This window comes from Acomys minous (genome assembly GCF_964271855.1).
Source record: "Acomys minous genome assembly, chromosome: 1".
NCBI classification, from domain to species: domain Eukaryota; kingdom Metazoa; phylum Chordata; class Mammalia; order Rodentia; family Muridae; genus Acomys; species Acomys minous.
This window is the reverse complement of record NC_140483.1, coordinates 119757056-119778392: the sequence shown is the minus strand read 5'-3', so window position 1 is coordinate 119778392 and position 21337 is coordinate 119757056. Positions and strand designations below refer to the sequence as shown.

The 21337-nt window shown below is 42.6% G+C and overlaps 1 long non-coding RNA gene across 2 annotated transcripts; it reads left to right on the top strand.

Annotated features, from left to right (window-relative positions):
• Window positions 1-291: 291 nt before the first annotated feature.
• Window positions 292-9951, top strand: LOC311601028. Of its 2 annotated transcripts, none has more exons than XR_014780433.1 (4): window positions 292-414; window positions 2387-2775; window positions 2873-3005; window positions 9576-9951. It is a non-coding gene; the product is annotated as an uncharacterized lncRNA (long non-coding RNA). The 2 variants fall into 2 exon arrangements; XR_014780434.1 differs by lacking the exon at window positions 292-414 and adding an exon at window positions 1304-1393.
• The last annotated feature ends 11386 nt before the right edge of the window (window positions 9952-21337 follow it).

Genomic DNA, 21337 nt, shown 5'->3' with positions numbered 1-21337 from the left:
CCCAGTCTCGCCAATCACAGATGCAGAACTCAGGGACACAAAGGCAGAGCTAGAGCTGAAGGCTGGGACAATGGTTGACCCAACATGGGCCTCAGCCATGCTATCTGCAGCACAAATCACTGACTCCCACACTCTTACCCCAAACATAAAGAAAGCTGGATAAAGTGATCTCAAGAGGCCTTTCCTGAGAGGAGAAAAGCACAATTATGCTATAACTGTGGTGTTGATGACGTCATAGAAGCCAGCGGCATATGAGGGGGTTTGTTGTTGTTAATTACTGCTGTGATAAATGGCATACTTGGAACATTATTAGTGCAATAATCAGGTGCTAGACAGCACACTACATACTCCTAATACTTTCTCTTGGGACCCACAAAGTACTGACTTACGTGGCGGAGATGGTCCACATGTGAGGTAAGCCCATTATTGAGAATATGACACAACAGTTTAGACACTCCTGTTTATGACAATGCAGATTTTTGGTCACATTTTTTACATTGACTCATAGCCAAGGAAGAAATTACTTGCACTTGAGGTTAAGGCTATTACAAAGATTAATAAGATACTGTAGTAGCTTTAAGTGATGTCATTATCTTAGAAGTTGGGTGATGGGTGGCTAACTACACCATGTGACATCTGAGTCGGCTGTGCATGGGGGAATTGTAGAAGGCCTATTACAAGCAGACTCCCACATTCCTCTGCCAACAAAAGCATGAGTGTGGCCTCATACTGAGATTGAGCTTTGGAAAGAAATGCAGCTGATTTGAGAGAGAGAGAGAGAGAGAGAGAGAGAGAGAGAGAGAGAGAGAGAGAGAGAGATATGCTATCACCAATGGTAGTTTCTCCTAAAACTACAAGTAACACACACTTTTAAAAATTAGAATAATGTATTAATTGGGTTCAATACTGGAATAGATAGAAATCTGAGGTGACAAGAAGCAGGAAGCAAAAAGAAAACTACAAAGAAGCTACTAGTATTGAACTTTCAGAAAACAAGGAAGGAACTAGATTCTTGGGGAAAGAACAAGATACTGTTTTTTAAAAAAGGAACATTAAAGAGAGTCGCAAGAGCTATTGGAAGTCGAACATGGAAAGAAATGACAAGCTCTGCGGGTTTCAAAAATCAAATTTGAGGAAATCTCTAAGAAATTAGAGGGAAGATGTCAATAGAAAAATCCATGGTGGTATTGGCAGTGATTAGGTTCTGCGTGAGGGAGGAACAGTTTGCTCTGAGAATGTAGGCCCTGGTAAGTCAGCCACAGTTCGACTGACAACCACACATTCCAAGAACGCTTCGGCATCACAAAGTTGGTCTTGAAGGGTTAAAAATAGAAAGGACACCAACTTGGGTGGGGAGAGAAATGGGGTGAATTCGGAGAGTGTTGGGGAAGGGGTAAAGTATGATCAAAACAGAGGTAATTTTTTTTTTTTTAATCCTGTAAACATAAAGAGAAGGAGAACAAGAGCCGGTGAGATGGGTCAACAGGAACAAAACACTGGTCACATGAGTCTCTGGAAGCTGCGCAAAAAGCCGAATGCAGTTGTGTGTGCCTGTAATCCCAGCAATTGTATGATGAGATGGGAGGCTGAGGCAGGAGAATCACCCAGAAGCACATAGTCTAGCTAGCCTGGTGTACTCGGTGTGGCAGAAACAAGATGGATACCACTTTAAAAACAACTCTGAGAGAACCTGCTTCAGGAAGTTGTCTTCTGGTTTGTATGCACATGCTGTGTGCACACTTACATGCAAACACACGTGCTAAATTAATAAATAACTTCTAACAAAACAGAAGATCAGAAAGTTAAGAAACAGTTCTAGGTTGTCTAGTAATCAAAGAAGAGAAAGGGGGGTGGGAGACTGGAAAATCAAGACAACTCAAGACAATCCCTGTGGGCTGAAGAACATGGCTATCCAGACCGCACAGCTTGACAATTCAAGACAGCAAAACAGGCTACTCTACGGGATATCATTGTTCAATCTTAAGAGACTACAAAAGGGTTCTACAACCTAAGGGAAGAAAAACTTATTATTAAACAAAGTTAAGGAGAGAATGACACTGCCCTTCTCAGCAACAAGGTACAAGTTGAAAAATGGAGGAATATGGGGGGAAAGTCCTGAGGGAAATAATTTACCATGTAGGATCTCATGCCCAAGCACATTTAGAGGTTCATTTTTCAAACGTGAAAAAACAAACAAACAAACAAACAACCAAATAAGAGCAAAGCAAAGTGGCTTTCCCAGTCACTCTCTCAGGAAGCAACTGGGACTGTTGATCCTTAGAGTTACTGAGTTAATGAAAACCCACTTCCCTGAACTCTCTGGGTGGCACTAGGGAGGACTGGCAACTTCTTTCTCATTGGTCTCCATGTTCATCTCTGCCAACAGGGGGAACCAGCGAGCAAGAGAGCCAACCTGAAGGTTAAAGACAGTCCTCCAAACTGCCAGTGCTGCCTGAGACTTCTGTCTGCAGCGTCAAGGGATGAGGATCCAGTGATAGAATCTAAGGAGTGAGACCACAGGAGAGCACACTTATCTCTGAATTAGCTCAGTTCAAGGATTTCTCCAAAACTCCACGGGTTTCAGTAACGTATTAGAGGACTCACGGGTTCAGGGAAAGCCTATTCCATTAATAATCACATATCTTACAAGGAATAGTTTCACTGAAGTCAACCAAAAAAGTGAACACATCAGACACAGTCCAGGCAAGTCCTCTCCTGGAGCTCATCAGTCCCCATGACCTACACCTTTGCTGGGATCTGTGTGTGGCTATACAGGTATGACAGGCTCACTGCCACCCAGCTGACCTCTGTCCTTGATCCAACATGACCCATAACCCCCACCATAGTCTATAATGTTTATCTTTCTTGGTAGGGCCAGATCCCATCCTTAGAGTGTGTCAAATATATCTACTATAAGGAAACAAGGAATAAATGGGAGGAAGAGGAAGGATGGGGCTTGATAGAGGCCAGGAAGCTTTCTTCTACTAGCCTATGCCCAACGCTCAGTAAGTAGCATTGTGTGCTGTACACTCCAGATTAGCAAGAATTTCTGTATGCTTCTTAACCTTCAAAATCATGCTGTGAGACACTGGAAGTCTCTGAGAGGAGTCATTTGATACTCAAAGAGACTAAATAAATAGCCCTACGTCCATCAAACTAGCAGGAAAATATTCTAAAATTGCAAAACAAGTCTGTGTTCCCAGACTCCTCTTCTCTCCAACATAATTTGCAATATCTATTCTCCACACTTATGTTGGTCTTCATGTTACTTCAGCTCTGTGCATATTAGACTTCACAAGTGCTCATAACAATCCTTTTTTTTTCCCCTCTATTAATCTTAAATGTTTCTCATAAAGTTTTATTAAAAGATTAAAGAGATATGTGCTGGATAGTTTTATGTCAACTTGACACAAGTTAAAGTCATCTGACGGAAAGGAACCTCAATGAAATGCCTTCATAAGACTGAGCTGTAGGTGGGTCCGTAGGGCATTCTCTTAATTCGTGATTGATGGAGACAGCTGAGCCCATTGCGGGTGGTGCTACTCCTGGGCTAGTGGTCCTGAGTTCTATAAGAAAGCAGGCTGAGCAAGTCAGTAAGCAGCACACTTCCGTGGCCTCTGCATCAGCTCCTGCCTCCAGATTTCTGCCCTGTTTAAGTTCCCAGCCTGACTCCCTTCTATAATGAACAGTGATATGGAAGCATCGGCCAAATAAACACTTTTCCTCCTCAACTTGCTTTTTTGGTCATGGTATTTATCACAGCAATAGAAACCCTAAGACAGGATACAAATCCAATAACTTTGTAGACAGAGAATTGTTAGCCTGAGCCAGAATGTATTGTCCAAGAATTTTGAAGAGTTTTAGCATTGTTCTAGGATTTTGTCATAACAAAGCAGTGTTTCAGATTGCATCTGTTGTTATCAAGAATAACATGACCAAAAGCAACTTGAGGGAAGAGTTTATTTCAGCTTACAGTTCATGGTAATTATGTTTATAGTGATATAGTTTGTATAGAGAGAGAAACTAAGGCAGGAACTGGGGAGAGGATTGCAGAGACCATGAGGACTGGTCCTTAATAGCTTCTTTCCCATCCCTTACTCTGCTGTCTTACACAACCCCAGGACCACCTGCCCCGCTGGTGGCGCCACACACAGTGGGATGGACCCTCCCTTATCAATCATTAATCCAGAAAATACCCCCACAAATTTGGCTGTAGGTGAATCTTACAGAGGTTTCCTATTCCAGATGACCATATCTTGTCTCAAGTTGACAAAAACTTAAGCAGCACAAGCAGTGATTTGTCTCTGCACCCTTTTCTTTCTCATATTCTTCTTTGCTACCTATTGCTAAGGTTGTCACACATGGAACATACCTAAGCAAGAGATCATTCTAGTGAACTTTAACAAAAGCAAGCTGTCAGTTGTTGGGTTTATACATGAGGCAGAGAGAGTCAGGTGCAATATGTTTGACTCGGATGTTTAAATTCTTGTCTTATACTTGATTTCAACTGCTGTGCTTTTCCAGTGGCTCCCATAATACTTAATAGGTAGCAGTCCTTTGCTTAAATTTTTCAAACATGCTATAAGTAATAAACACATGGGAAAATGCAAACGTTGGTTAACAAGGTAGGTAATAAAACACAAAGAATTAGATGTCAGAAGCATATTTGGTAGAAATAGTTTTAAAAAATTTACAGTGTCTATAATTATACACAGTCTTTAAACATTTAGCTTAAAGTAAATGTAACAAAAATAAAATTTTGATATACTTATATAATTAGATATGAGAAATAAGAGTAATTTCCACAAAAATTCATAATCACTATTAGTGCAGCAGCGGCACAAATACCTCAGAAGTAACCAACAGCTCTCTAGTTAGAATTAAGATTCATTCAACAAGCTGGGTATGGTGGCACATAACTTTAATCCCAGAACTCAGGAGGCAGAAGCAGGAAGATCTCTGTGAGTTCGAGGCCAGCCTGGTCTACAGAGTGAGTCCTGAGACAACCAGGGTTACACTGTCTCAAAAAAAAAAAAAAAGACTCACTCAACAAGAAGTATTCCATATCAGGTGCTGAAAACACATCTAACTACCCATTGCTAGTGAAATTGTGGTTACTGGAAGAATTTACAATCACTAATTTACTACACTAGCATAATCCCTACAAAATCTATTTTATTTTTTATTTATTTTTTAAATACTTTTATTTTATTACACATGTATAAAACAAACTACATACAGCAGGGAGAACCATGTGACAATCATGAGAATAATGAGTTACATACATGTTACATTCATAGTGACTTGGCCATCTGCATTCGACCCGTTTGAAGTAGATGTCTTTCCTGTCTTGTTGGGTCTAAATTTCCGAATGAGATTCAATATCTATTCTATCTCAACTCTAATAGTCAATGGCAGCACTCTGCCAAGTCAAGATAAGCAAGTCCTCAATAGTTCCTGCCCTGTGAACAAGTCTGGCAGAAATATTAGGGCAAAAAGCTGAAGCTGAGGCTCCACCATTATAAAGTGTATTGGGTGGCTGGTCAGGCAGTAAATTGTCTTAAGTCAATTTGCACATTTTCAAAGGTGCTAACCTGCACTGCTGGTTCACTCAGGAATTTAAGTTTTATTCCTCCTCAAGTCTCTGAGGGGCATTGAAGACAAGATAGTATAGTTTTACGACCAAGTTTAGCTGGTTAGGGGACAAGATCGTTTTAGATCAAAATCTATTTTTAAAAAATTGTTCTTATACCCATAGATGGGTGTAGTCTTCACCTCTTACCAAGGGAACCTCTCATTGCAATAGATGGACACCATTACAGAAAGCTAAAACCAAGCAACAGGCTGAGTTTTGGAACTGAGCCCCAGAGGCTACATCCATAGAACAAGAATGCTTGCACATCTCAGCCTCAGGGAACGTTGTGGAAGAGCGTTGGAGAGATTGTAAGCACCAGAGAATCAGGGAGTTAACTGTGCAATTGCATTTCCTAGGAGCATCAGAAGCTATACCTGTAAAGTCTCACCCACATGACCACTCAAATGTGGGCTGAGCAAGGATGACACGGACTGCATGCCAAACTGGGTGGGAAAAGACATAAAGGGCTCAGTCATACCCAAAGACCTACAAGCAACTGAGTAAAACTAGGAGTGAGAGAGACGGTCCTCCCATGAAGAGCCCAGAAGTGGTTGTCCAATGCTAGTCATCCCTAAAAGCATATATACAGATAACATTATATGGATTCAACAGGTTATATTTAGGAATATATTTGTAGGAATATGCAAATACGTAAATGAATGCAGTCAAAATTCATGGAAAAAGGAGGCTATTAGTGTGAAGGAGAATAGAAAAGGAAATGGAAGAGACAAAGGTTGTAATTAAATTATAATCTTAAAAATAAAAAGGTTTTAATCACAACAGACGTAACTAGAAGAAACTCAATCAAAGTAAGCAAGCCAGGATCTTGATTAAATTACACACTGGCAGCTGGTGAGCAGGCAAGCCTATGGTGAGGAGAATCGCAATGTGCTTAGGGTTAGCCATATTGATGGTTTCCAGTAGGATCGTGCATCCTTCCTCCTTCGCTTTCCCCTTCTTCCTCCTCCCTCCTTCCTCCTCCGTCCTGGGTAATTTATTTCCAGCTTCTAGGCCAGGGCCACACAAGGAAGGGCATCCACAGGGGATTAGAGCTGGGGTGGTAACTGTTGGGTTTCAGACCAGGACAAGCAGCTGAGGTGCCTACTTAACATACCAAAGTCAACCTGGCTTCCAGGTTCTCCCAGCATCCCTCAGTCCCTACCTGTTACAAGGCATGGCTGGCTTACTGGCCCTCTACCCTGAACTTTCCAGTCAAGGGGCGGGGCTTCCTCTCCCACAGAGGCTCTTCACTACATAATCCAGATAGTCTCTCTCTCTCTCTCTCTCTCTCTCTCTCTCTCTCTCTCTCTCTCTCTCTCTCTCTCTCTTGCTCTCCCTCTCCCTGCCTCCACTCTTTCTTTGCATATGCACTTTCTCTTTCTGCCCTCCCCTCTGCTTTTCTGTCTCCTCATCTGCAAAGTACAGTGAGTTCCCTGATCTCCTCCTGTGAGATCAGTGAATCCAGCAGAGAGCCCTCCTCCAATAAACCCACATTTATAGTTTAATTTGGCTTGAACTGACTTATTTCGACCATGAAGAAAACTATGAAGTAACTCCACGGGCTAAAGTAGACTCTGTAGCCAACTTTCTATCTGAACACCCTGCACCCATTTCAGACAGAGAGGAATATGGTTGACTTGAGGTCCAGCTCTTCCTCCTGGGTAGGGGCAGAACCTCTGAAGGTGCTTGGAGGTGATGGGGCCAAAGTGGGATTTCCTACTGTGCAGTCTGCCTGGATGTTAGGTCAGGCATGCTGGGACTCTGTCCCTTGCCTGTACCAGGCAGGTGCCTTACAACTACAAACAACTGGAAGGGAGGTTCAAACAGCCCCAAGTTGTAGAACTCTCAACTACCTCTTCAACATCTGGTCTGTGTGCATGTCATCATCCCCTCAGACTAACCTCAACTGTAACCCCAATTAAATGTTCTGCTTATAAGGGTTGCTGTGGAGTCAATTCAAGATGGCGCGAGCCTCCAGCACCAGAGGAGGTAGGCTCTGCTCTGAGGAACCTGGTAGACCCTCGTTGTAGTGCAGACTCCCCAGTGGGAGACGAGCCTGCAGACAACAAAGGGTCTCTGGAACAACTTTTTAAAAAATCAGGACTTAAGGGAAGAAAAGATGCTGTTAAGAAGTGGTTTCATGGAATTGGAAAAACAAAGATGGCAGAGTGGAGCAGTGTGAGGTGACAGGTATGGGAACATGGCTGCTATAGGGCAGTGTCACCAATCCACCTACAGTCCTGGCCACTGGCATGGAACTACCTTTGCTGCTGCTCACACTCATGCTGCTTGCCCTGCTAGGGGGAGGAGAACAGTACTTGAGCTGCAGCTCTGCCTGTGGGCTGCAAGCACAAAGGTCCTGTGGGCAAGCATGATGCTCCTAGAGGGAAGCTGGTAGGTAGTCAGCACTGAGAGCTCAAAAGGTTCTGCACAACACACACACACATACACACACACACACATACACACACACACGATATCCAAGATGTGTCTTAGTGATAATATCCTTTTTATGATGTTTCAGAAACCTTGAAACAGACATGCAAAAAAATATGCATGTAAAGCTGTTTTGGGCAAAATAATATACTGTGTGACACATAGTAGTTTGCAATGCCGCTCTAACAAATGAATGTGCAATAAAGAGCTGGGAAAGATGGCAGAGCAGAGTGGTGTGTCAGGCAGAACTAGAGACAAAGCATCAGTAACAGGGACAAAGAGCATGTTGTTGTGGAGTAGGGCCAGCAGGGTGGTGTTCAGCCACCTGGAGCTCACAAAGGTTCTACCCCCTAACGTGCCATCCAATGGCATGATCACCCTGGCTCTGACTAACAACCAGATATTGGAGTTGAAGAATGGTTTGTTTTCTACCTTATACCTCCTCAAAAGATTATCATAGTCCATGCTGCTGCCAGAGGCCGTCTTGGTATTCGTGGTCCACGTTATCGCTGGAGGGTCATGTGGGCTATGCTGTCTCCTGAGGCCATGTTGAGGTTTATGACTTATGCTGCTGCCGCAGGCTACCAATGCAAGGAAGCTTCGTTTGCAGTGGTATTGATTACTGCAGACTCACAAGTGAGAATGAGAGAAGCTAAAGGGTTGTGGGACAACACCACACCCCCCATAAGAAACAGTCCAGACAGGAAGCTACTAAAACTTTAAAATTGTGATAAAGATGCTGAAGCATCTTCACAGTTGATGGGTTCTGCTGGGTGGGGCGGGTGATGAAAACTGCCACTGGGAGTTTGACAATGCTCCAATGAGTGAGTATATGGGCTACACAAACTGGACTTGGTGTATTGAGAGGGAGGGCGAAAAAGTTGGGAGGATGGACCTGGGAAGAATGGGAAGCGAGTGAGATCAGGTACATTGTATAAAATTCTCAAATAATTAAAAAGTAATTAAAAATAACTTAAAATATTTTCTGTGGAGAAGGGAAGAGGGTGTGGGGAAAGGGGGTCATGAGGAGGAGGAGAATAAGGAGGGGGCTGTGATGTAAAGAGATTAAATAAATTAATTAATGGAGAAAAAATTTGAATCATTGTGAATTTAGAAGCAAAGTTATTAATGTAATTATACAATGTAATTATTAATAAATTTACACATGTAATATATAAAGAAAACATATTATGTTGAGGAAAATAAATAAGTCATAGAATATTTACTAATAATTATTTATACTCAAGGTAATAGTATTTATAATCACTTTATTAAAACAAAAATAAACATATTTTCAGTATTTAGAAATATCACCAAATAATTGTGTTAGCAAAGAACGATATTTAGGGTGGCAAAAGATTAATCTATTTTAATGTAATTTTTAATGAAAACATTAGCATTAATAAGTGCAGAGTTAAATACTCTTTGAATTGGTACAAAAACTCAAAAGGGCAGGATCAAAAATGCCAATGTTAAAATCTTGCACTTCTGTTCCTTTCTTTAGGACACAAACAAAATTACGACCATTGCCAAAGAGTTGCTGCTGAGAATGAGATCAACATCTACAAAAAGATTGCCAGAGTAAATAATTTGGATTGGGTTAAAATAGTACCTGACATGTAGGGAAATATATCAAATCCTATCTGTGGTTCCTGCTTAGGCTTGCCTTGGACAGCGAGGAAGCTATAGAAGCCTCCATTACCATGTAATGATCTTCAAGGTCCTACATAGCCTGTCTCTCCCTCTTCCCCAACCCCATTCATTCCCAGTGCCCCGAACTCTTTTGAAGCACAGCTCCAGTAAAAGAAGACTGGATTCTCCACAGTTGAGTGGAGAGTGGTGTCCGACTTTTCACACGAACTCTGGTGCCCCATATTAAAAACAAGGAATTCCCGAAATGTGTGGACAAATGGATTGAACTAGAAATGATCGTAATGGGTGAGTTAACCCAGAAATAACTATCTTTTTTTTTGAAAAGACTAATATCATTACAAAGTATCCTGGAATTTTGCATGGAGACAATATCAAAGTGTCTCCCCAGGGTCATTGCATAGACTCTAATACAGCTGTGGTCCAAGCAAGCCAGATGACACCTCCAGCTAGTGGCAGAACATGGCATAGGTGTTTGTGTGGTGTTGGTTTTACAGGCATGAAAGGTGCGAAGTTGAAAGGGCTACAGCAAGTAACCGAGACCAGGAACTGTGTAGCAGGGTTGGAGTCTATGCAGAGGGTCACTGAGAGGCCACAGCACGGAGCTGTGAAGGCAAATCCTAATCTTCAGTGGAGGAAACCCTTGGGTAGTAGAGATAGCAGTACCTTGGGAGATGGCTAAAGGATGACTGTAGGAGCAGAGTGAAGGCAGCCTAAGCTTAAGAGAGAAGCTTTGCATGCTGCAGCTGGCAGGGCAGGAGTGGGGCTGCCCAGGTCTTTGGCATCCCAGTAGATTACATTGCAAGTTCTGGATAGTAGACGTGGAGTTGCAGGATTTGGTGTTTCTCCTTCTGGGCTCTGCATTTTTGGTATGATCACTTCTCACTGAGCCCCCAATTCCTCCATTTTGAACTGAGAACATTTATGTTGTGTCATTGCATGTTGGAAGAAAATGACTTTATGTTTTCACCTTTTAGAAGTTCACAGTTGACTCTGCACTTTTAAAATGTTGGAGCTACTAATGATTAGGGGGACTTTTAGGGGGGGGCTGAATGCATTTCACGCTATAAGATGGTCATGGACTTATAGCTACAAGGGCTGAAAGGTTTGGGGTTGAAAGGAATGTGTGTCAAAATGACAAAGAGTTGAGTTGTGAAGGTATTCTTGATAATCAACTTGACACAATCTTGAATCACCGGGGAAGGGGAGCCTAAGGAGGAATTGTCTAAATTAGGTGGGTCTCTGGCCATATCTATGGGGAATTATCTTTATTGTATTAATTGAATCGGAAAGACCCACCCACTGTGGATGGCATCATTCCCTAGGCTGTTATAGCAAGACTGTATAAGGGTGGAAGAACACAATGAACGCTAGCACACACTCATTAGTTCGTTGCTGTCTCCTCTTGACTCTGAGTGTAACGTGACAAGATCTCTCAAGGTCCTGCCCCCTGTGACTTCCCTGCCATGGTAGATAGTAACTTGGAACTGTAAGTCAAGGAAAATACTTTCTTCCTTAAGTTGCTTTTCTCAGAGTATTTCATCACAACAACTGGAAAATAAACTAAGACAACTCTTGGCCTTTCCTCCCCACCATGTCTGCCACATGCCTGAAGCCAACTGTATCAAGAGTCACTAGCTAGTTCCTTTTATTAGCAGCATTCACCATAAAGCTATTGAACGCAGTTGGATGGTATTTTAGGAAGCCCTGATGGATATGTGATGATACAGACATGGCTGTGAAAGCCCTTTAAGGGATCTCTCAATTAAGAACACAAGGAAACTATAAATGGCATGTGCTAAAGAGGCCAGGCAATTTCTTGCCCAAACTCCACTATGTCCAGAACCATCACCCTTCCAGATCTAACCTTTTTAAAAACAATACTATCCCCCCCCTTAGCCCCTTGCTCCTGCCTCAACTCCACCTTCTGTCAGCACACTAGTGACTTCTCAGTTGGTTTCCCTCTGAGTTACACTTTAATCTCTGAGTTCCAATTTGTCTGGAAATTATACACCCACCACTGTTTCTGTGGAACTATCTTCTTTCCAAAGGTTTGCATTTCACAATGGATAGACATGTTACAAAACAAAAATAAAACAGAACATCACACTGGGCTGAAGCCATCTTATGGGTTCTGAAGGAACAACAACAACAAAAGCCAGGAGTCAAGATTGGCCATATAAGCAGCTGCTGAAAAACCAAACAAATGACAGCACGCAGTTCAGATTTGAGCCTATCCAGGGCCTGAATTGTGTTTGCTTTGAGGTTTTGTGAAAGGTCACAAGGCCTAACAAAGTTCAGATGAAATTTGGCTGTTTTTCCACCAAGCTCTGGCTCAGAACTTGCGCATTTCATGTGGTTTGGGGTTTTCAGTGCTTCGCACAATGCCAATAAATGATTCTTTCTCTGCATGAGAAGCAATTAAATGTATGGCCTCTTGGGTTTTGGTCTAAGAACCTGTATTTATTTATTAAAAGTTGGGAGAAGGGCTAAATGGCCTAGAAGCTGGATCACCCATAGTGAGGTAGGTGAATTTTCTGAAGACACAACAGTTTAAATGAGCAGAGGCCTGAAAAGCAGAAATGGAAGTCTCAAAGAACCAATAAAATTGGGCTATTGGGAAAGATGCTAATGAATGGAATCTAGCATTGGCCTATGAGGAATAAGTTAGACTGTTTGCAAAGCCCTAGGAATGCCACATGAAAAGACTCCCGCAACATCTGTCTCCAGCCTTCACCAGCACTGTGATGGGGTCCCTAGAGTCTCCCCATGTAGACACCTCCTACAGGGTCTCCAATGGACACTAGGCTCACCATCAGACTCATACTGGAGGCAAGACTGAGAAAGAGCTTCCTAACAGGTCTCCCTCTAGTTAGTATTTTTTTTTTAGACAAATGTGGTGCATTCATTTTCAAAGGTTTCAGTAACAAAGTACCATAGGCCATGGGCAAACAGAAATGTACTTTCTTCAGTTCAAGCTCAAGGTCTCATGAGCTTTGCTTCTTCTGGGAGTTTTCCTTGGGTTGCTGTCTTCTCCCTAGAATTCACAGTCTTCCTCTATGCATGTCTGTATTCTCATGTCTTCTGATAACAGCACCAGGCATGATGCCTCAGAACTACCCCCCCCCAATACGGACTCACTTGATATTCCCTAGATTTTTAAAGACCATCACCAGGTATAGTCATAGTGTCTGTAACACAAGGGACTTGAGGCACATGATTAGGGCACAGCAGTCAATGTCACATCCTTCTGTGAGGTCCTGTGTCTGTTCAAGGTGTGTAACTCCCCAGCCCTGGTACAGATTGACAAGGGGAAACAGGTCCTGTATGAAGACAGGCCAATCCTCTCCTTGTACTTTCCACCTTCAGCCAGGCTCATATTGATATCACACACACACACACACACACACACACACACACACACACACACACACAATAATAATAATAATAATAATAATAATTGGAAAACAGTGATACAGCAGTTTCAGAAACATGCTGAAAGAAACTATATCTTCAGTCACTTAGTTTCAAGGACAACTGTCCATTTATCAGACTTCCTGAACTAGAATACATCTATAAAGACCATTCTTCAAATACCTTCTGTAGTGTAGCCAGCAACATTTACTTATGGCTTCAGTGAAAACTTTATTGAGTGCCCAGTGTGTTAGAGTCTGTGCAGGTATTAATGATGCTCTCACAGATCTTTTCTTTCAGTGGGAGATTCTCACAATAGACAATCATTTGATAGGTTAAAAAAAAAACTCCTTCATTGTCTGTGATAAGACACTCAACAATGGCTAGTATATACAATGTGTTGATCATGCCATTTCTTTTTTTTTTTAAGACATGCTATTTCCTTTTACTTTTTTATTGTAAATAGATCCTCCTCTCATACAATGTACAACCATGGTTTCCCTTCTTTCCACTCCTCCCAGCTCCTCTCTCCCAGAGATACACACTACCTCCATTTCCTTTTTCAGAAAAAAAGCAGCCCTCCAAGTGACAACAGCCAAACAACCTAGTAGGAGGAAGAAAGTCCCAAAAGCAAGCAAAAGAGCAGGAGATACACCTGCTCTCACTGTTAGGGGTCCCACAAAAACACCAATATAGCAGCCATAACCTATATGCGGTGGACCTGGTGCAGACCCATACAGGGCCCATGTTTGCTGCTTTGGTCTCTGTGAGTCATGCTTAATTGACTCAGTGGGCCGTATTCTCTGTTGTCCTCTCTCCCCTCTGACTCCTACAATTATTCCTGCTCTTCTTGTGTCCCTCTATCATGTCCTTTTCCATGTGCATTTTCATACATGAAGAGATCAATTTAGTCACATGACTCAATGACCAATAGGCTATACATAGCTATGACAGAGGCAAAGGCTGGGATAAAGCCTAGCTGTCGCCTTTCTTTTTGTACTATTATAACTTGTGTGTTGTTGCAAGCACCAACTTACTGAGGAAGACCGAGTTGCATTGAGTGAAGATCTTCATCAAATCCTATTTAACTGCAAGCCTACAGATTTGGTGGCCCACAGCTAGGTGGACAAACCTTATCACAAGCAGAAAAAAGTCCCAGCCTAAATCATCAACCTATAGACTTCTCAGGTAAATAAGTGCACATGACTTGGGAAGTGGATTCTAATATAGCATGACATAGACAAAGCTGACCTGATCTGGGTAGTGAAGGCACCCGAGAACTGGAACATTGTTTGAGAAAGAAAGTGAATTAAGGACTCATTAAGCTGTCAACACTTTGACTGGCAAAGAGATTTGTGGGCCTCTAAGAGAGGGGTTCAATACATTAAATGGTAGATACATAAATCTTCAGTGGAATAAAGATAATATTGGAAATAAGATGTGATGGTTAAACTTTATTGGCACATGCCTGGAATCCCAGCACTCGGGAGGCAGGGAGAGACTGATTTCTGCAAGTTCGAGGCCAGCCTGGTTTACAGAGTGAGTCCAGGACAGCCAAGGCTACACAGAGAAACCCTGTCTCAAACACACACACACACACACACACACACACACACACACACACACACTGCAGGGAATTGGTGACGCATACCTTTGAGTGTGTCTATGAGGACATTTCTAGAGAGGTACCACTGAGGCAGGAAGAACCACCTTGAGTTTGGACAGCATCATGCTATGAGCTGGAATCTTGGACTGAAGCTAGGGAGTGAGGATCGGGGGAGGGCACAGGAAGCTGGCAGGTGGACAAGAACCAGCACTTCCCTTGACTCTGTTGCTTGGTCCTTACCAATGTGAGCACGTTCTACCTTCTGTAGCCCTGACCGCTCCCCACCATGTCTTGGCCTCCATGATGAACTCTATGCCTTAATCTGTGAGCAAAGCAAAACCCTTCCACTTAAACTGCTTCTTGCCAGGTCACCTCGATGACAAAAGTAACTAATGATAAACTTAGAAGAAATCAAAAGCCATTGCTTTACCCACTTACACAGCTTCTAGGATTCTTTGACTTTCAGTTACATGTTTTAACTGACACAATTTTAATTTTAATTTACTTTGCAATGCATATGCATTTGTGCATACGTATGTATGTACATATATGTGTATATATGTTCAATAAGTATGCCTCTTCAATGACACTTCATTTCTTTTTAGTGAGACTGTTCCAAATCTTCCTCCTAAATCCTTTAAGAATAAGTTTTGAGGGCTTCATACATGAGCGCCGCAGCCACATCACTCCTACTCCCTCCTGCTCGTTCATTATTTTTTTTGCCCCCTCCCAAATTCATCATCTCTTCTTTGACTACTATTGTTACGTGTACATACATATTTGCATATGTACATATAAATATTAGTTCATTTAGTGTTTATCATATGTATGTGTGTGGTGGGCTGACCATTTGGAGTTGGACTACCTATGTAGGAGTTCATCACTGGGAGCAATTGATTTTCAACTCTCAGAGGACATTGGCCACTTGTGGGGCACACAAACTGAGCGGCAGGGAGTAAGAGCGAGGTCAAAACATGTCCATCCCCACTCCCACAAAATCTCAGTCTTGAGACTGGCAGGAATAAGGATCACTCCCTCTCTGCTCCATGCCTGCATGCCCTGCTGCATGTAGTCTTGCAACCATGACCTCTGCCATTCTAGAGGTGGTCTTGTAGCCTGGTGCCCAAGACATGTCCGCATAGCACTTGTAGTTGCTCTCCATGCAAACGAAGCATCCCCAGCACCTCAGCCCCAGCCAACACACACCCAAAATGCCCTACCCACTTCCCCAAGGTCTATATAGCCCTTAGTCTCCCCAATAAGGAGAGCTATGTTACTGGAAAAACTGTGTCACTGAAAGGGCTTATCAGAGACCCACCCCACCCCCCATGCACTGCCCAATCAGGATCCTGGTGACACACTCATCCAGCTGAGCTTCAGTCCTTGAAGTCCAGCCCCTGTACGCATTGGTGCCTGGATACCCCAAAGGAATAAGCAGACCCCGGCTCTGGAATGACAATCACCTGTAGCTCTTAATCTGCAAATAGTAACTCGTGGAATTTCATCTGTCAACATTGGCATGACCGATGGTATTGACATTATGCCAAGCTTATTCATGAAACCATGATGTTGAGATCGCATGGGTCCATTTCCCCTGACATTTCCAGGGAATACTTCTGCACTCCAAAGTAAACAATCAATTACATGAAGAGGAAGCCTACAGAATGGAAGAAAACCTTTGCCATCTTTCCATCCAATAGAAGAACAATACCCAGAAAGTTCAAAGAACTCAGATACAAAGAATCAAGAAAACAAATGACCCAAATGAAAATTTTACTATGGATGCGAACAAAGAGTTATCAAAAAAGTGACTAAGAAATATCTTTAAACATGTTCACCATCCTTAATGATTAGTGAAATGCAAATTAGAACTACTCTAAGATTTCATGTTATCCCAGGCAAGATCAAGAAAACAGCTGACAAGTTCCAGCAAAGATGTGAGGAAAGGGGAAACCTTGTTCATTGTTTCTGGGACTGCAAACTGGTGAAGCCACCATGGAAATCAGTAAGGAGAATTCTTCAAAAGCTACAGTTAGATCTACCATAAGACCCATCTATACGTATGCCCAAAGGATTCGACAACCTGCTCCACAGACACTTGCTAAGCCATGTTCATTGTTGCCCTATTTACAATAGCTAGGCAATAGAAGCAATCTAAGTTCCCTTCAACAGATGAATGGATAATAAAAAATGTGGTATATACACACAACAGAGTACTAGTCAGCTGTAAAAAAAAAAATGAAATCATGAAATGTACAGGTAAGTTGATAGAACTGGAAAATATTATACTGAGTTAGATAACCTTGACTCAGAGAAACAAAACACCATGCCTTCTCCTTTATTTGTGGATGATAAGATCTTCGTTCTTAATTCGTAACATGGCAGGTACTCCTGTCTGATCCTTGAAATTTTCCATTCAGATCCACTGTCTCCTGAGCTGCAGAAGGCTAAGTTCCATAGACTCTGCCCACCAGGTTCTGTTGATCTTGGCTTCTAGTTGAGTTGTCCAATCAGACAGTTGAAGCTGAAGACTGAGTCTTGGGAAGACAAACTTTTTTTTGTCTACATTCCACAACAACTTTTCTCTCTCTCTCTCTCTCTCTCTCTCTCTCTCTCTCTCTCTCTCTCTCTCTCTCTGTATGTGTGTGTGTGTGTGTGTGTGTATTTGTGTAACTATCAGTCTCTCTTTGCACGTGGTGGGGGATTGTAGGCTCAATTTTTTAATAATTATATTTTATTATGAACTTATCAAACGAGCATACCTTCCTTATAACCCAACCCGAGGAACAGAAGATTAAAGAGCAAAAAAATAAAAGCCTTATGGGTATCAATTCCCAGGAACAACTCTCCTGGCATAGTCAGCAGGATTTCCTTTTGCTAGAACCTGGAAGCTAGAACCCGAAGGCTCCACCGAGGCTTAGAGCAGCAGTCAAAGGCCAGAGTCCCGAAGCCTTCACTGGAGTGGTTTTCTTGAGGAGAATCTCGAAGGCCAGTGATGAATAGCCACTCAATCCCAAGTCTCCAAAAACACCCCTCCTCTTGTTTTTGGCTCACATTTATATCTCCTCTCAGAATTTGTTCAAGGATATTTTTTAGCTGGTAACAGCCAAGCTCCCCAACAAAGTGGTTTGACTTTTTTTTATTTAATTACAACTCAATTGTTATCCCATCACTTGTATCCTCCCATTCCTCCCTCCTTCCCACTTTCACCCTATTCCCCTCCCCTAGGTCTATGATCGAGGGGGGCCTCCTCCTGCACGATCTTGAAAGTCTTGAAAAGCTTTACTGCTTTTTCTTTAATCAATCCATTCATTGTGAAAAGCCCCTTATCCAAACATTGTGGGAAAGGTATTCATTTGCTCCTTTTAGGATGTCATCTGTTTCCTGCTAGCATTTCCTGACACATAACTCCTCCATCCTTCCACGTCCCTCTCTTTCTCCTTCCAAAACTCTATGTTTCTATCTTAGTTGTATAGGTTAACGTATTATCTTTCCTCTTTCCTTTACATGGCCAGACTCTCACACATGCTACAAGTACAAACTCAAGCTTAACTTTTCCTGGACAACATCCCTGACTGCTAGTCCACCATCACACCACCCTCCCGCAATTGCATCAGGTACTCCTCGTGTGTTCCCATGCCAGCTCAAGTCCTAGTGTTTATCACTTTTCTGTGAAGACGTGTAAACTCCCATGGTAAGAAGAATGACAACCTTTCAATGTATTAAATGCTAATCTCAACCTCTTGTATTTTGGGGGCGGGAGGGTCAGTCCATGTGAAAAGCTAATGAAAATTGCTAACCAAACTGGATAAAAGAGTGACACATGTGAACTCAGCAGGAGCACTGAGGTCTTTCAAAGTAAATAGAGAGGCACTGGGGAGCTGGTAGTGAAAGGAGACCCTGAATGGTCATCTACTAATTCTTTGAAGGCAGAAGGATCCCTAAGCTAAGGAACATGGGCATACTTCAGATGCTAGAAAAGGCAGGGATTGGATTCTCTCCTACAGGTTCCAGAAGAAATACAACACCCTGTCTTGGATAAGATCCATTTGGCACTTCTGACAAGGACTGTAAAATAATCATTTCAGCCACCAATATGTGGTAAGATGCTATATCAGTGATAGAAAACTAAATGACCCCCATCCCATGATCCTGGAGGTCAGGAGTCTCACATTTGTCTTCCAAGCTCCTTCCACAGAACTTGGAGTATTTCTCCAACATATTTGTAGACAAAGAAAGGATTCAAAATTATCAGTCAACCTGTTGTATCTGGATGCTTCTGGGTCTATTGTTCATGTAACAATAATTTTATTTTTCCTGAAAGAAGAGATCTATACTTGCCCATAAAAATGTTTAAAAATAGCTTTCAGTTACTAATCTACCATAAAATCATTGAGAAAAATAACAAGCCATTTGCCAAGGAGAACAAGGATTCGGGAATTTGAAGGCACCCACAATGTCCTTCCTCTCAGGAAAGCAGCTGTGGTAACTGTGGTCTGCCTCGGGCCATGCCCAACTCCCCAGATGGACAAGGAAGGAACAATTTGTTCCTTCTCCTGGAGCAGCTGGCTCTGGTTTTGGCTAGATTTGGATTCCCAGGTCTCATGGGCACCGGTTGCTACAGTTTGGCATAAGACTCCAGCTCTAGCATTTCCAGAAGGGCTGTTCTCTGACTAATCTGGACGGGACACCTATCATCATCATGATCTTGTACTTATAGCAGCAGCAGCAGCAGCAGCAGCAGCAGCAGCAGCAAATGACCTGCAAATCCCACAATCTGCCCATGAAATGAGAGCAAACTCCTTGGTTCAAAGCCCATTTGAGTTTGCAAAGAGCTCTGGACCAGGATCCAGGAACCCCAGGGTCTTGCTGGCTCAACCACAAGCCAGCTTTTGTGACCTTGACTGATTTGCTCCTGTAGCATGTGAAAGCAATGGACTTCTGTAGTGACTGTGACTCTAAGGTCACTCCTGCATTCTAAGAGTCTGAGACAGTTATACAATTCTCAAATACATTGATGCTTAGAAACTGCCGGTGATATGCTACTCCTGCTAATGATAGCATTTCATCAAGATAGAAGAAAAAAAATAGGAGCTAGAGGCTGTTTTAAAAAGTGAAAGCGGAGAGGATGGAAAGAGAATCGACTTCATTGAGCATGTAATAAATTGCACACTTTCTCTTGCTTCAGCTCTCAAATATTACAGAGTCTCTGAAAATATTCCCCCCCAAAACCTCTGACTTTGGAGAAAAGTGAAGAAGAGCTTTAGAAAATTAAGCCTGTGGCAAACAGGAAATCAAGATTGAACCTAGGGATTCACACATGCTAGGAACCTATCAATCTGAACCCTCCACCCACTTTACCGTGTATTTTGAGACATGGTCTCATTAAGTTGCTCAGGCTGGACTAGCCATCCCCTTGCCTCCTCTTCCCAAGTGCTGGAATTATAGGCCACCATCACCAGGCTTACCTTGAACTTTCATTTTGCTGGCCAGCAACTGTTCTATTGCTGTGAAGAGACACCATGATGACAGATTCTTATAAAAGGAAGAATTTAAATTGGGGGCTGACTTACAGTTTCAGAGGCTCAATCCATTATCATCTTGGCAGGGAGCCTGGTGCCACGCAGGCTTATAGAGGAGAAACAATTGATAGCTACACAGTCATTTGCAGAGAGAAGGGGGCGGGGCCTGGGCCTGGTACCCCCACTGACACACTTCCTCCAACAAGGCCACACCTCCTAATCCTTCTAATTCTGTCAAAGACTCCCTGGTGGCTAAGCATTCACGTTATGAGTCTATGGGGTGTGGAGGGCCATTCTTATTCAGACTACTACAAAAGGACATGAATTGTATGTTCTACTCCATAACTAGGAAGGGATTCTGTTCTTCCATAGAATAAAGTGGTTGCTATAGGAGAATGCTCCCTCAGCCCGCACAGGAAGGTGAATTGTGTCTGTTTATTCCTCAGTTTACAAGTGATACTGGTTGAAATTTTGTTTTCAACAATATGTAAAGACTGTGGAAGTTGAAAGGAGGTAAAAGTCCCAGATAACAAAGACCACTGCTTAAAACTTAAGCCAGAGAAAAGTCATGAGCTGGGAGGGGATGAGGTGAGACTTAACCACAGACCCTGTAGAGTAAAAAGGCAAGGGTATGTGAGACTCCCAGGAGACCAATCATGCGTGGTCAAGTGTAGATACAAAGGAGCTGTTGGAAGAAGAGAAAGCTCCACACACCATCCTCAGAGATACTATGAGGTGAGAACGAGCTGCTACGTGGCTGGTGCAGAACAGGTGAAACATTTGCTAATATGAAAATTTCTATCATCGTCAACAACAGAAACAATCCAGGAGCAGAGTTTCTCAGGCAGTGGTGAGGACAGATGACCTGGGAGCTGAGAGCCCAACAAGTCCTACAGAAGCCACCGCAAAGACCATTTTCCTGTGCTGAAGCCATGTGCGTACAAAGGGAAATAGGAAAGCAAATGTAGGATTGGAAAGAGGAACAAGCAGCAGGAAATAGAGAAAGTCATTGTTATGATGCAGGACTGAGGCTGGCGGTCCCAGGTCTAACCCTGGATGGCCACATCTAGTTGG